Genomic DNA, 13,254 nt, shown 5'->3' on the forward strand with positions numbered 1-13,254 from the left:
CAATACCAAAACTCATTATACTTCTACAATCACAGTGAATATATTTTTATCCATATTGTGAACTCTGTGGTCAGCAACTGAAACGGTAAACCCCATCTGGCTATATTAACTAATCAGGATGCTGTCTTGCACAGAGCTGGATGACCTTGGCTATCATTTAATTTATGCTTATGTAAGCAGAATGTAAATGAACACGAAGCAATGCGCTCACTTCATGAAGTACAATCTAATCCTGGGAATATGTTGGATTTATTGATATATCTCCTGGAACACTGGAAATGCCAACTGTATCATTTAACAGTTGGCAGTGTAAATAATGTCAGACAATATATGACTTTACACAATGTCCTTCCTTCTAAACATGTGGACTCTTCATTAGTTCATACCTTATGTGTACTTTATATTTAAATTAGCCTTAAGTGCATAATTCTGTACTGTAACTTGAACCTGTGTGTATGTCTATGTCAGAGACCCCCTGGTCAGAGGATCAGATGTCAGAGAATGTTGAATTATCACCACTGATAACTGCTTGACAAGTCAGTTGAAGGTTTCAGCATGGCTTTTGAGGGACTTTGAAGATTTCTGGGCAATGTTCACTAAATATATTTATATAAATATCTCTGTTCAGCATGCAACCCTTTTGTTTTTATTTCAGGTTTTAATTCTTGACAGAAGATACAGTTGTACATGTCTGTTGTTACCGTCATTAAGCGTGCTCACTACTCACATACATCATCATTACTAACATTCATCATACTTTTCTGTGGCATCTTTACAACCTACACTATGTTTATAATGTACTTTCTGTGTAAGTACACACACACACACACACACACACACATGGTTTGTGATCTGCATAGTCAGAGCAGCAGAAAGATTCACTAGGAATACACCACTGCAAGCCAAGCCACCGGATATATCCTGATCTCTCTCTCTCTCTCTCTCTCTCTCTCTCTCTAGCTTATTTGCTCACCCCCCCTCCTTTCTCTCACTTCCTCTCTCTCTCTCTCTCTCTCTCTCTCCACCTCTCAGAGTGATTCCTACTCTGCCCATCTGTGTTTTACACACTGTGCGCCAAGCTGGGGTGGACAGGCTGGGATAAAGCACGGGACAGAGGTAAGCATTCAGCTGCAGTATTGCCTTTAATCTCCTCTGCCGTATTGAGAGGCTGTACTGTATGAGTGTGCATGTGTGTGTTTGTGAGTGTATGAGAATTTATGCAGTGCAGCAATGCACCACTACAGCACTACTATTCTCATCTCAATTTGCATTTTTTTCTTGCTGGAGAAACACACGATAAAAGCACCATATTAGTTTTCCTACTTTCATTATATTCACAGTATTTTGGAGCTTTCTTAAGATCAGTGCCAATAATAGCTGTAGTGGCCATGGTATGTGTTAGATGCAAACTTGTACATTTATGTGTGTTTTTGTTTGTTTTTGATATTAAAAAACCTTTCTTAATACTGACATTAAAGATAAGACTGACACTTAGCTGATGTGGATTGCTCAGAAATGCTCCAGGATACAACAGATCTTTGAAAAAACTTCAGGTTTATTGAGTTCTAACTTGAAGAAGTGTGATCTCAGTGGATTCAGAACATCAAACCAGGTTTTTTTTCACAGGAAGTACAGGCTTGCCAACACATTTGTCTCAGGTGCAGGTCTGAACTCTCAGGAACATTAAGTGAGGGACAGATGGGAAGTACTGTGATGCTTGTGACAGAACTGAGGAGACACCTTTGCTCTGTTGTTTTGCAGAAGGTTGGGTGTAATCTCTTTCTCCGGGTTAGTGGGCTGAATTTTCTATTTCTTATTCTCTCCATGATCTCTCTAAATATCAAAACAGTATAGAGTGGACTACTAATGGTTATTATTCATCCATGTCCATCCTCTGCAGCAATGATGTCAGTGAATGAGGTCACTGCCTGTCAATCTCCAGGTTGTTGTCCAGTCTGCGGTTTGTGCATTAGGATCTCTCTGTACCTGAGGCTTTAGCTGCCTACTGAATAATGACAAATGTGAGATGATGGCTTTCTCTTTTCAGAACACCGGCCATCTGCAACACTGGGTGTCTGAAGTTATTTATACACTTTTCATTTTGACAGTGTTTTGAAATGAGAAGCACGGGACGTTTATATGGAAGCTATTAGCTAAGTGTGGTAAAGGTTGAGGTCCACTGTGATAACTGTGCAGCTTACTGCCATATTTTACAGGATCTATACTTCACCATACATTTAAATGTACACACTAATTTAGGTCTGATATATTCAGATATTTCAATACCTTCATAACCAATTTAGAGTTATAACAGTCTTCTGATTGACTGAATTTCCTTCCACTTATGATGATTAACCATCACTTACATATGCATGTGTCCCTGTAAGTCTTAGACACTGATCTCTTCCCATTTCATGTAGTTAGAAAAAACAATAGTCCTTGTCCTTGTAAGAGTATGAAGGAATAGAAACTAACATGACTTTATTTTAATTTGGATCAGTGGTAATACTTCATATTAGTGTCATATTTGAGAAGACAGTTAACATCACCTGATGTTGGAAAGCAGAAAACAACAACATAGTGAATCCCTAAGGAATACTGGCATCTCTACTCTCTGTGAATCCTTCTGGTCTTATTCATCCACATTAGACAGCTCACTCTATTCCTTTTAAACACACAAACATGTAAACATAAACACATGCACACACACACACACACACACATATCTGAAGAGATTATTGTGGCACAGCTAGAGACACTAGAGAGAGAGAGAGAGAGAGAGAGAGAGAGAATGAAGGAGTGAGAAAGAGATAGACAGAGATAGAGAGAGAGTCTACGCTGACACCACAGAAACCTGCTCAGACTCCTGATGAGGCATCAAGTAAACTCCGCTGCAGAGAAAGTCTTGCTCATCTCTCTCTCTCTCTCTCTCTCTCTCTCTCTCTCTCTCACACACACACACACACACACACACACACACTGAACATAATCCAGTCCAGCCTCCCACTCACTTTATTCTAGTGCACAACACAAACTGTGATGTATTGCTTAATCAGTGTTTAGCCTTATCAGTAAAGACTCCATCATTCCCGTCTTGTACTAATCTAGTTATCACACCTCAGAGCAGGTGCATGCAGTTGTATTGGAAGATGGATTAGATTTATTTCAGATTTTCTTAGGGTCTCTAAAGCTTGGGATGAAGGGGTTAAAATGGTCAACATAGACAAATTATTGCTCTGGATGGATATTTATTGTTTATGATTTACTGCAAAGCTCAGAGTTCCTGATACCTGATACTGACCCTGCATTACCTCCCTGCCTACTCTACACTAGCTTCTTTCACAAAAATGAGAAACATAAAAGGCTTGATGGTGAAATATTTTAAGGTAAGTTGTGTCTTGTATTTCATAGAGATGTACATTTGGGTCATTTCCACAGCTCAGGTGTTTAACAGAGTATTTAAATAGCCATTACTCCAGTTTCCATGTGCTGGGGTTGAGGTGCTGATCTTGCAAAGACTTACTATCTATCCTACTGTACTTGTTCTTCTTGAGCAATCCTAATCACAACAAGACTTTTTGTCTTATAGACATTTTGTCTGGTTAGCATCTCTGTTTTTACTCACTTTTTTTGTGCAAAAGTACAGAAGTATAGTTATACACATTCATGCTTAAATTAGAGAGTGTTTAATGTAAATAAGATATATATGAAGAAAATCTGGGGCATGACATTTGCATATGAATTTTATAAAGTGAACTAAACTATTTAATCAGTTTGTGCATTTTTTTTTAAATATACAGATTTAAAAGGATTTAGTGTATAAACTAGCACAACACACTGGGACAGCAGGACTGTTTGTGGTGGTGTGTTAAAGCCCAGTTCTTGAGACTGCAGTTCTTGAAACAGCATGAGACTGCAGAAATGTGAGCTGAGTGTTATTAATCAAACTTTCTCAATGTCACACAAATCATACACTGACTTGGTGTATTTCCTACCAGCTCAGATGTTATTAGCCGGGAATGCACCTTTGAGGACCAGTGCACCCCCACACAGGGCAATGATCCTGAAACTCAGTAGTCCTCTACATGTAGGGATTTGCAGCGTTTTCTTCTTTCTGAGTACAGAGTCGCTGAGCACTAAATATCTCTGTGAGAGTATCATTCATATTCAGAGAGAACTTAAGGGCCTTAATCAATCTTTTCACTATTAAAATGGCTGCACTCTTCTGATCGGGTACATGAAGTTGTTGTTGTTCTTTTGGCTGCTTCCTGTTCTGGATCGCCACAGTGGATCATTCAGTCCGCATGTCTTAATTTGGCACAAGTTTTACGCCACATGCCCTTCCTAACGCAACCCTCCCATTTTATTGGGGCTTGGGACCAGCACTAAGAGTTAACTCTTCAGTGGCCATATTAGCGTCCTGCCCGGGAATCAAACCGGCAATGAAAGGACCACTAGGATTTGTGTAAGATACAAGAAAGCAGATTTTTGGTTATTGCCATTACATTGTCTATGAAATGAAAGTGATGCATTAACACAAAGTGAAATTAAAGTCCTCCTCAGGCTGGGTGATGAAATAAAATGTTTGTCTTGACCAGGTCAGTGCTCTTGTATGCTCTTGGTTCCTCTTGGATCTTCTTTAGTATTAATTCAGCAGTGAACTTACAGTGCTGTACAATGGCTAGTCTACATTTTCCCTCGGTGTGAATGAATGTGTATGAGTGTGTGTGGGGCTCTGTGATGGTCTGGCATCCCAGTTTGTATTCCTGGCTTCCAGTGAGTGACCCTGACCAGAATAAACTAGCCAACAATTTCTAATTATAAAAAAATAGGAAAATGCTATGTGACAGGTATTACCTGTTTGAGGAGCTCCTTTCTGTGCAGTGATATGGGAGAACATCCAACCATCACATAGAGGACAGTCCAGCAGAATAAAGTAAGGTTACTTATAAAGTGTGTAACATGTACCGATCTAGTTAATTTGTTAAACAATATACAGTAGTTGCTGACTATTTTCCTTTGCTACTTTACATTTAAACAGAAGTCATGTCCTATAATTATACTGTTAGTGCTAATTTAACTTCATTATCCTAGTGGTCAAAAATGCAACTGAAATAGAAATTAAAGAAAAAGCTAGTGGTTCTGGGTGTGAGAGAGGGAGACTGATGGTTCTGGGTGTGAGAGAGGGAGACAGAGCTGTGACTGTGGGTGAGAAAGAGAGTGAGATCGTTGAGAGGAAGAGAGTTTACAGTCTTGGGGTGAGAAAGCTGAGACTATTTAGCTGTAAATTAAACAGTCTTAGTCTTTCTTTCTAATATCCATCATATGTATTTACAAAGTCCATGAACTGTCCACAAGTCCTGAGCTCAATTTAATGTTCATATTAAACATCAGAATGAACAACTGTGATCTCTGTGACTTTAATCGTGGCATGGATATTGATGTCAGATGAGCTGCTTTGAGTATTCCAGTATTGGGATTTTCACACACAAAATTCTGAGTTTACACAGAATGGTGCAAAAAGAATAACAGAAAAAACACTAATCATACCAACAACCATGCAGCTGCATCCAAGCCATACATCACCAAGTGCAATGCAAAGCGTCGGATGCAGTGGTGTAAAGCACGCTGCCACTGGACTCTAGTGGAGACGCGTTCTCTGGAGGGACGAATCGCGCTTCTCCATCTGGCAATCTGATGGACGAGTCTGGGTTTGGCGGTTGCCAGGAGAACGGTACTTGTCTGACTGCATTGTGCCAAGTGTAAAGTTTGGTGGAGGGGGGATTATGGTGTGGGGTTGTTTTTCAGGAGCTGGGCTTGGCCCCTTAGTTCCAGTGAAAGGAACTCTGAATGCTTCAGCATACCAAGACATTTTGGACAATTCCATGCTCCCAACTTTGTGGGAACAGTTTGGAGCTGGCCCCTTCCTCTTCCAACATGACTGTGCACCAGTGACCAAAGCAAGGTCCATAAAGACATGGATGACAGAGTCTGGTGTGGAGGAACTTGACTGGCCTGCACAGAGTCCTGACCTCAACCCGATAGAACACCTTTGGGATGAATTAGAGCGGAGACTGAGAGCCAGACCTTCTCGTCCAACATCAGTGTGTGACCTCACAAATGCGCTTCTGGAAGAATGGTCAAAAATTCCCATAAACACACTCCTAAACCTTGTGGACAGCCTTCCCAGAAGAGTTGAAGCTGTTATAGCTGCAAAGGGTGGACTGACGTCATATTGAACCCTATGGATTAGGAATGGGATGTCACTTAAGTTCATATGCGAGTCAAGGCAGGTGAGCGAATACTTTTGGCAATATAGTGTATCTGTAAATACATATATATCATGCAGTACCCTTCCAGTCCAGCAGAGGTCAAGATCACGAGAGTCAATAAGTCTGTTTTGTTTCTCTGTTATTGTCCTAATATTGTATCAGTCCCCCTTTTGCTGCCAAAAACAGCCCTGACCCGTCGAAGCATGGACTCCACTAGATACCTGAAGGTGTGCTGTGGGATCTGGCACCAAGATGTTAGCAGCAGATCCTTTAAGTGTTGTAAGTTGTGAGGTGGAGCCTCCATGGTACTTACAGGACTTAAAGGATACTTTTGATAGATACTGACCACTGCAGACCGGGAACACCCCACAAGAGCTGCAGTTTTGGAGATGCTCTGATCCAGTGGTCTAGCCATCACAATTTGGTCCTTTTGGTCAAACTCGCTCAAATCCTTACGCTTGTCCATTTTTCCTGCTTCTAATCAACTTTGAGGACAAAATGTTCACTTGCTGCCTAATATATCCCACCCACTAACAGGTGCCATGATGAGGAGATCATCAGTGTTATTCGCTTCACCGGTCAGTGGTCAGTGTGTTATGGTTAATCAGTGTATAAAAATAATGAAAAAACTCACATACACATTGCAGTCTTGCTGAATATTCTTTTGAGACCGGGGTGGCACGGTGGCTTAGTGGTTAGCATGTTTGCCTCACACTTCTAGAGTCCTAGGTTTGAGTCTTGCTCCAGCTCACAGTGTGTGCAGTTTGCATGTTCTCCCTGTGCTTGGTGGGTTTCCTCCCACAGTCAAAAGACATGCTTCTAGGCTGATTGGAGTCTCTAAATTGCCTGTATTGTATGAGTGTGTGTGCCCTGCAATTGGTTGGCACTCTGTCCAGGGTGTATCCTGCCATGATGCCTGAGAAAGGCACAGGCTCCCCGTGACCTGAGTATAGATTGGATAACCGGTACAGACAATAACATGAAAAAAAAAATGTTTTGAGACATGTTATTGTTATTGTCATTCTGTGTATTGACCTATGCTTTTTCCAAACTCTTTAGACAGCCTTTTCTGCTCAAGAGAAATTGTAAAATGGCAAACACAGAAGATGTGCTCTGCAGTTTGTGTTTATAACATACATACATGTAAAATAGAGTCTATATGACTACCAGGAACATCTTTCCTTTTCCTTATGTGCAAAGTCACACCCTCTGTGGGCAGTGATGTGCAGACAGACCTTCTCCATACCCCTGCTAAGTCACTTCAAGACTGACTGTCCTACCTTACATAGCATCTATAGCATTACTAGTCAAAGAAAATTCACTGCTTCAGTGTGGAAAGCTGATCCTTCCCAAGTGGCCACTGGCACAAAAACACAAAAGAATGAACTACAGTGAATGAAAAGTCCTTTGGTCAAATATGACAAAAGGAATAGGTGGAAAAGACTGCACACGAAAGCCAGGGGCAATACGTAAAGTCTATACATCCAGACAGCACTACCTGTGGATCTGTCCTTTCTCCTGTCAGCAGGAGTCAGGGTTTTCAGACAGCTCCATTGATTTATAACCAATGTTGAGGAAGCTGTATGTATATAATTGAAAATTGGTTTTGTACATTGGAGCATGGTGAATTCAGCACTTGACAGCTAGTCACTCAGTATGAAGTAGCATTACTAACAAACAGATACAGAGTCAGGCCTGCACTGCCTAAGCTTTAGTGTACAACAATGGATTAGATTTCACTGTCCCCACTCAAGAGGTAGAGAGAAAGAGAGAGGATAAGGCCCTGTTTAATGGGATGTTAAGCCGAATTGTTGTACCACAGATTACTCACAGTGACCAATTGAGTCACAAGTTATTGTTATCATGTGCAATAGTCTGGCCATCCACAAAACCCAGACCATATTCCCTACATCCCCTGGTGTAGTAGAGAACTTCATCAGGACCCTTGAAGATCAGCTTGCCATCAAAACATGGCTCAGAGAATGTAAAGAGGCTTCAGGACTGCCAGGGAACAGCCCAAGAAAGGAACTATGGCATATCCCCTATGACTACTGTAAAGTGGACTGGGTGGGCTCCTATAGAGTTTTAGAATGGTTAGCTTAGGTGTGTTGCTGTTCTGAGCTGGTGTGGTTGCATTCAACAGTAGTTTGGTACATAAAACCAGTTAAGTGAGAAACTCCTCTCCTGCTCCAACTTACTCCTGGGCCACTATAGAAAACTTTCTTTTCTCCATGCATTCCTCCAGTGCCCACATCCAGACAATCTTCAGCTATGACTTTAACCAGGTTTCTCCACATGTTCATTCTCCCACTCATTTCAGTAATATCTGCTCCGTGTTCCAGATCTCTCCACTTTCATTCTCAGCTCTTTCTTTGTCAAAAATTGCAAACCTGCTATCTTTTGGTTTTATGATCGCAGATCTTCTCTTTCTCACTCTCATTGATCACAGCTCTTTTCTTTCTGTCGCTCTTAATGATCATGGCCGCTTTCACCTAATCTTAGTAATCTCAGCCCTTTCTATTGATCTTAATGATTGCAGATTCTTTCTTTCAGTCTCAGTGATCGTAGCCTCTATTCTTTTGCTCTCTGTGATCACAGCATCTCTTGTCTTCTTGCTTCCAATAATCACAGCCCTTCTCCATCTCACTCTCTGTGAAAACCTTTTTTTTGCTTCTTTCCAGGACTGCATCCCTCTTTCAGCCTAAGCATCTTCCAAGCATAACATTTCTCTCTCTCTCAGTTTCTCTCAAGGGTTACAGACTTCTCTCTTTCTTGCCCAAAAAAATCTCAAAAATCTTTGCCCTTTCTCTCAGCCTCTCATGAACTTCAACCCTGTCTCTGTTAACTATTTACAACCATTGCAGGATGTTTTCTAAGTCTCTCTGAAGGATCTCAGCTTCTCCTTCTGAATGACTTCAGCCCCATTACCTTTCTTGTAGCTTCTTTACCTTTTATCCATGCCTCTTATAGTTAACCCAAATTCATCATACCCCTTCCTCACAGATCCCATCGCATGTCACTCATCTCATCTACCCCCTCAATTGATCCCAACCCTTCCTCCTGTATCCCAACTTCTACCCTTGTACATACATAATACACTTTGGATCCATTGCCTCATGTCCTAAAGTTTAGACCCTCACAATCTCATGCTGAACTTATTCTTACCATCCTGAAGCCTACAAGGAATCCTCTTCAACCACAGTGAGAGTCACACCTGCTTTTAAAGTTACTGATTATAGCCACAACCAGGATTTTTATCCAATGTTAATGTCCATGTTCAGTGCTAGTCTAGGAAAGATGTACTTCCTCTGCTGAGTGCTGGTTACTTCCTAAACTGTTTCTTGCTCATAGCTCTGTCCAAGAGAAATTCTTTTTACTATATTAAAATTATTGACATTCAGTAATTCATGTGTTCATTCAAATTTAATAACTGCTTTATCCAACATCACTTCATAATTGCAACATAAAGGTCTCCCTTTTGTGTCCTTTCTTCAATCCCACACAAACTTTCTTCTAAATCCATCCAGCTGCCTTTTAACTCTTCCAGATTTGTCACATATACATTACAGCACAGTGAAATTCTTTCTTTGCATATACCTTCCTTGGGGGTTGGGGTCAGAGCGCAGGGTCAGCCATGATACAGCGCCCCTGGAACAGGGTGGATTGGGGGCCTTGCTCAAGGGCTCATCAGTGGCAGGTTGGCAGTACTGGGGCTTGAACCCTGATCTTCTAGTCAACAACCCAGAGCCTTAAACACCTGAGCTACCACTGCCCCCTGTCCCCATAACTTTCAGAATACAACACCATAATCAGCTAGGTGTGACCTACAGACAAAGATACAGGATCTCAGGAAGGCAATCCATCAGTTTAACTAAGAATTCTGGGGGTCAGACTATCTTGTAAAAAGCACAATGAACAATAGGACACTGTCATGTTTGTTGGGCAGAAAACTTTTATTACAAAGTGAAAATACTTTTTATTTTCTGTAGTACCTCCTTTTCACTACTACTCTGTGGTTTACTATGATTCCAGCATTCAATGTTTTATAAGCCCCCCTTGGTGAGCACACACTGGCCAAATGTTATCAGTGAAAAATGATGACTTTATTGTATCTGTTTCTCTCCTTCCTTCCACTAAATCTCTGTAAAGTATTTGTTCAGCTTTTCACACAATGGCCTACTGTTTAAAAGGCTATCTTATGCACTAATCGTTAAGAAAACACTCCTGCTTTCTCCTCCTGGTTTCTCCTCCTGCTTTCTCTTCCTGGTTTCTCCTCCTGCTTTCTCCTCCTGGTTTCTCCTCCTGCTTTCTCCTCCTGGTTTCTCCTCCTGCTTTCTCTTCCTGGTTTCTCCTCCTGCTTTCTCCTCCTGGTTTCTCCTCCTGCTTTCTCCTCCTGGTTTCTCCTCCTGCTTTCTCCTCCTGGTTTCTCCTCCTGCTTTCTCCTCCTGGTTTCTCCTCCTGCTTTCTCCTCCTGGTTTCTCCTCCTGCTTTCTCCTCCTGGTTTCTCCTCCTGCTTTCTCCTCCTGGTTTCTCCTCCTGCTTTCTCCTCCTGCTTTCTCCTCCTGGTTTCTCCTCCTGCTTTCTCCTCCTGGTTTCTCCTCCTGCTTTCTCCTCCTGGTTTCTCCTCCTGCTTTCTCCTCCTGGTTTCTGCTGTGTGTTCTTTTGTACTTAGTTGCCTAATTTTCCCTAGTGTTTCCATGTGTGTGTAGTTTTGTTATTTTGGTAATAAATAACCCTTTTCTTATCGTATTCCTGCATTTGGGTCTGGATTCTGTACCTGTGGAAGTACCCTAAACCTGGTACTGCTGTTGATTTCACAAACTCTAAAATGTTTTGAAATGTTTTCGAGTTATTGCTAGAATTCAGTGTGGAGAGTGCAGAGGAGCAGAGCGATACACGTTCCAGTGAACATCCTCTCATAGAAACTTTTTTTTTTTCAGTTAGCAGTTTTTATATTGCATTGTCTTTTATATGATCATTATGTAAATTGCATCTAAATTAAATTGAATTCTGTGTTATATTGAGTGAAAGATGAAGCAGTTGTGATCTTGGCTTCTTGTGGACCGTTGTCCTTCTTTGCCCTTTGCTATAAACAGGCCTCCTATTTCAGCCTTGCTGCAGATGCTGTGTGATGCTCTGCAGTAACTGGAGTTTTCCTTCCATGCCAAGGAGAGAGAGAGAGAGAGAGAGAGAGAGAGACAGAGAGATATAGGAGACAGACAGAGAGAGAGACAGAGACAGAGAGACAGAGAGATATGGGAGAGAGAGAGAGAGACAGAGAGAGAGAGACAGAGAGATATAGGAGAGAGACAGAGAGAGAGAGAGAGAGAGAGAGAGAGAGAGAGAGATATGGGAGAGAGAGAGAGAGAGACAGAGAGATATGGGAGAGAGAGAGAGAGAGAGAGACAGAGAGATATGGGAGAGAGAGAGAGAGAGAGAGAGAGAGAGAGACAGAGACAGAGAGATATGGGAGAGAGAGAGTTATGGGAGAGAGAGAGATATGGGAGAGAGAGAGAGAGAGCATGTGTTGACACTTTAATTTCTGCCTCGTCTCCTTCTCTAATGTCTTATTGCAGATTCTGATAGTTTTGATATCTCACGGGTGAAAATAATTTAGAAAGAGATTTTAGCAGAGCTTTTGATGAAGAGGTTTGGAATGCGTACTAAATGTATTGTTTTGTGGAACAATACATTAACCTTATATATTTATATACACATTTACCAACCGCGTGTATAATGCTTTTATTTAAGCATTCAAATGCAGTATAAACTTTCCACTGTTGTCATTTGATAATGGAATCCTACAGATAATGGAATTCCCTCATGACTCTGGTGAAGTTAGGAGTCAGGCTCCATCTGCTGGCTGCTTCACATCTTTAAACTCAAATTCTTCTAAGCTCATTCCCTTGTGGAAGCCACTAAAAGGTGAAGACAGGACAGTCCTAACCTGGTTTTATCCTAAAGCACTGGCCTGCATTACGACCCAAAAGAATACTGCTCAAATTAGGAGAAAATTAGTTGAAATGACCCTTGGACTAGAAGTTAAAATAATAAACAGATTGATATTTTCTGTCCAGGGGTCATTATAATTATAAATTATTAAACCCATTTTTTAAAGACAAGAATCTTTAAAGCAACAGATTTTTTAAACAGGTATTGTTGCCTCTACATTTATGATGTAGAAAATTAGAATTAAATTTAGAGAATTTTCCTCACTGTCGAAACTTGGGCTCCTTTTTTTGTCGGGGGGGAAATGTGACTTTGATGCCATCTCCTGGACAGAACTTATCATAACCCTCATTGGAGGTCTTTAATCTGCAGCAGTTCAGTTTGATAATCAGCCGCTTACAAGAGTTTACCTTCAGACCGGATTACAGTATTTCTCACAGATCTGAAATATACTTAAAAAAACTATTTACTTAACATTTATACTCTGTATCTCAACACCAGCATTACAACTGATCTCTCTCTCTGTCTCTCTCTCTCTCTCTCTCTCTCTTGATTTTAACTGATTCTATTGCATATATAAGTCATACTCTGCCACTTAAAAATGTATTACCTGGTTATATTAAAGCATGTTAGTCCTGGAGATGGACGTTATATACTTAATTAATAGAAACTATTAAACTTCTTGGCAAATATTTGGTCAACAGTTCAGATCAGTAGTCCACAAATCACCAGTCTCTGTCTTGTCATAAACTCAGGTGAAAGTTTTTGTCTTCGTCTCGGCATTGTAATGTTGTGCTACAGTAGAAAATGTAAATGTCTTTGCACATGGAGTTATATAGCACCTATAACTGTGCCTAATGAAAGTGACTGTTTTACACTGCTTTATTCATGTTAAGAATAATACAGCTTGAGGATTTGTAATGCACATCTCTATCTGATTTCAGAAAGTCATATGAGCCAAAAGTTTTTTATATTTTTATACCTGTTGTGTCTTTAAATCCAAAAACATTAACATTGACATGTGCTGTACTAC

The 13,254-nt window shown here is 40.8% G+C and overlaps 1 protein-coding gene across 1 annotated transcript in view; it reads left to right on the forward strand.

Annotated features, from left to right (window-relative positions):
- The first annotated feature begins 987 nt into the window (after positions 1-987).
- The window catches only part of kcnab2b (potassium voltage-gated channel subfamily A regulatory beta subunit 2b), a 64,860-nt gene continuing 52,593 nt past the window's right edge, over positions 988-13,254 (forward strand). Inside the window, exon 1 of the mRNA XM_058410170.1 lies at positions 988-1,116. The gene's annotated coding sequence lies outside the window, so the exon portion shown is untranslated. The remainder of the gene's footprint in view (positions 1,117-13,254) is intronic.

The sequence above is a fragment of the Hemibagrus wyckioides genome, linkage group LG15 (genome assembly GCF_019097595.1).
Source record: "Hemibagrus wyckioides isolate EC202008001 linkage group LG15, SWU_Hwy_1.0, whole genome shotgun sequence".
Lineage (NCBI taxonomy): Eukaryota > Metazoa > Chordata > Actinopteri > Siluriformes > Bagridae > Hemibagrus > Hemibagrus wyckioides.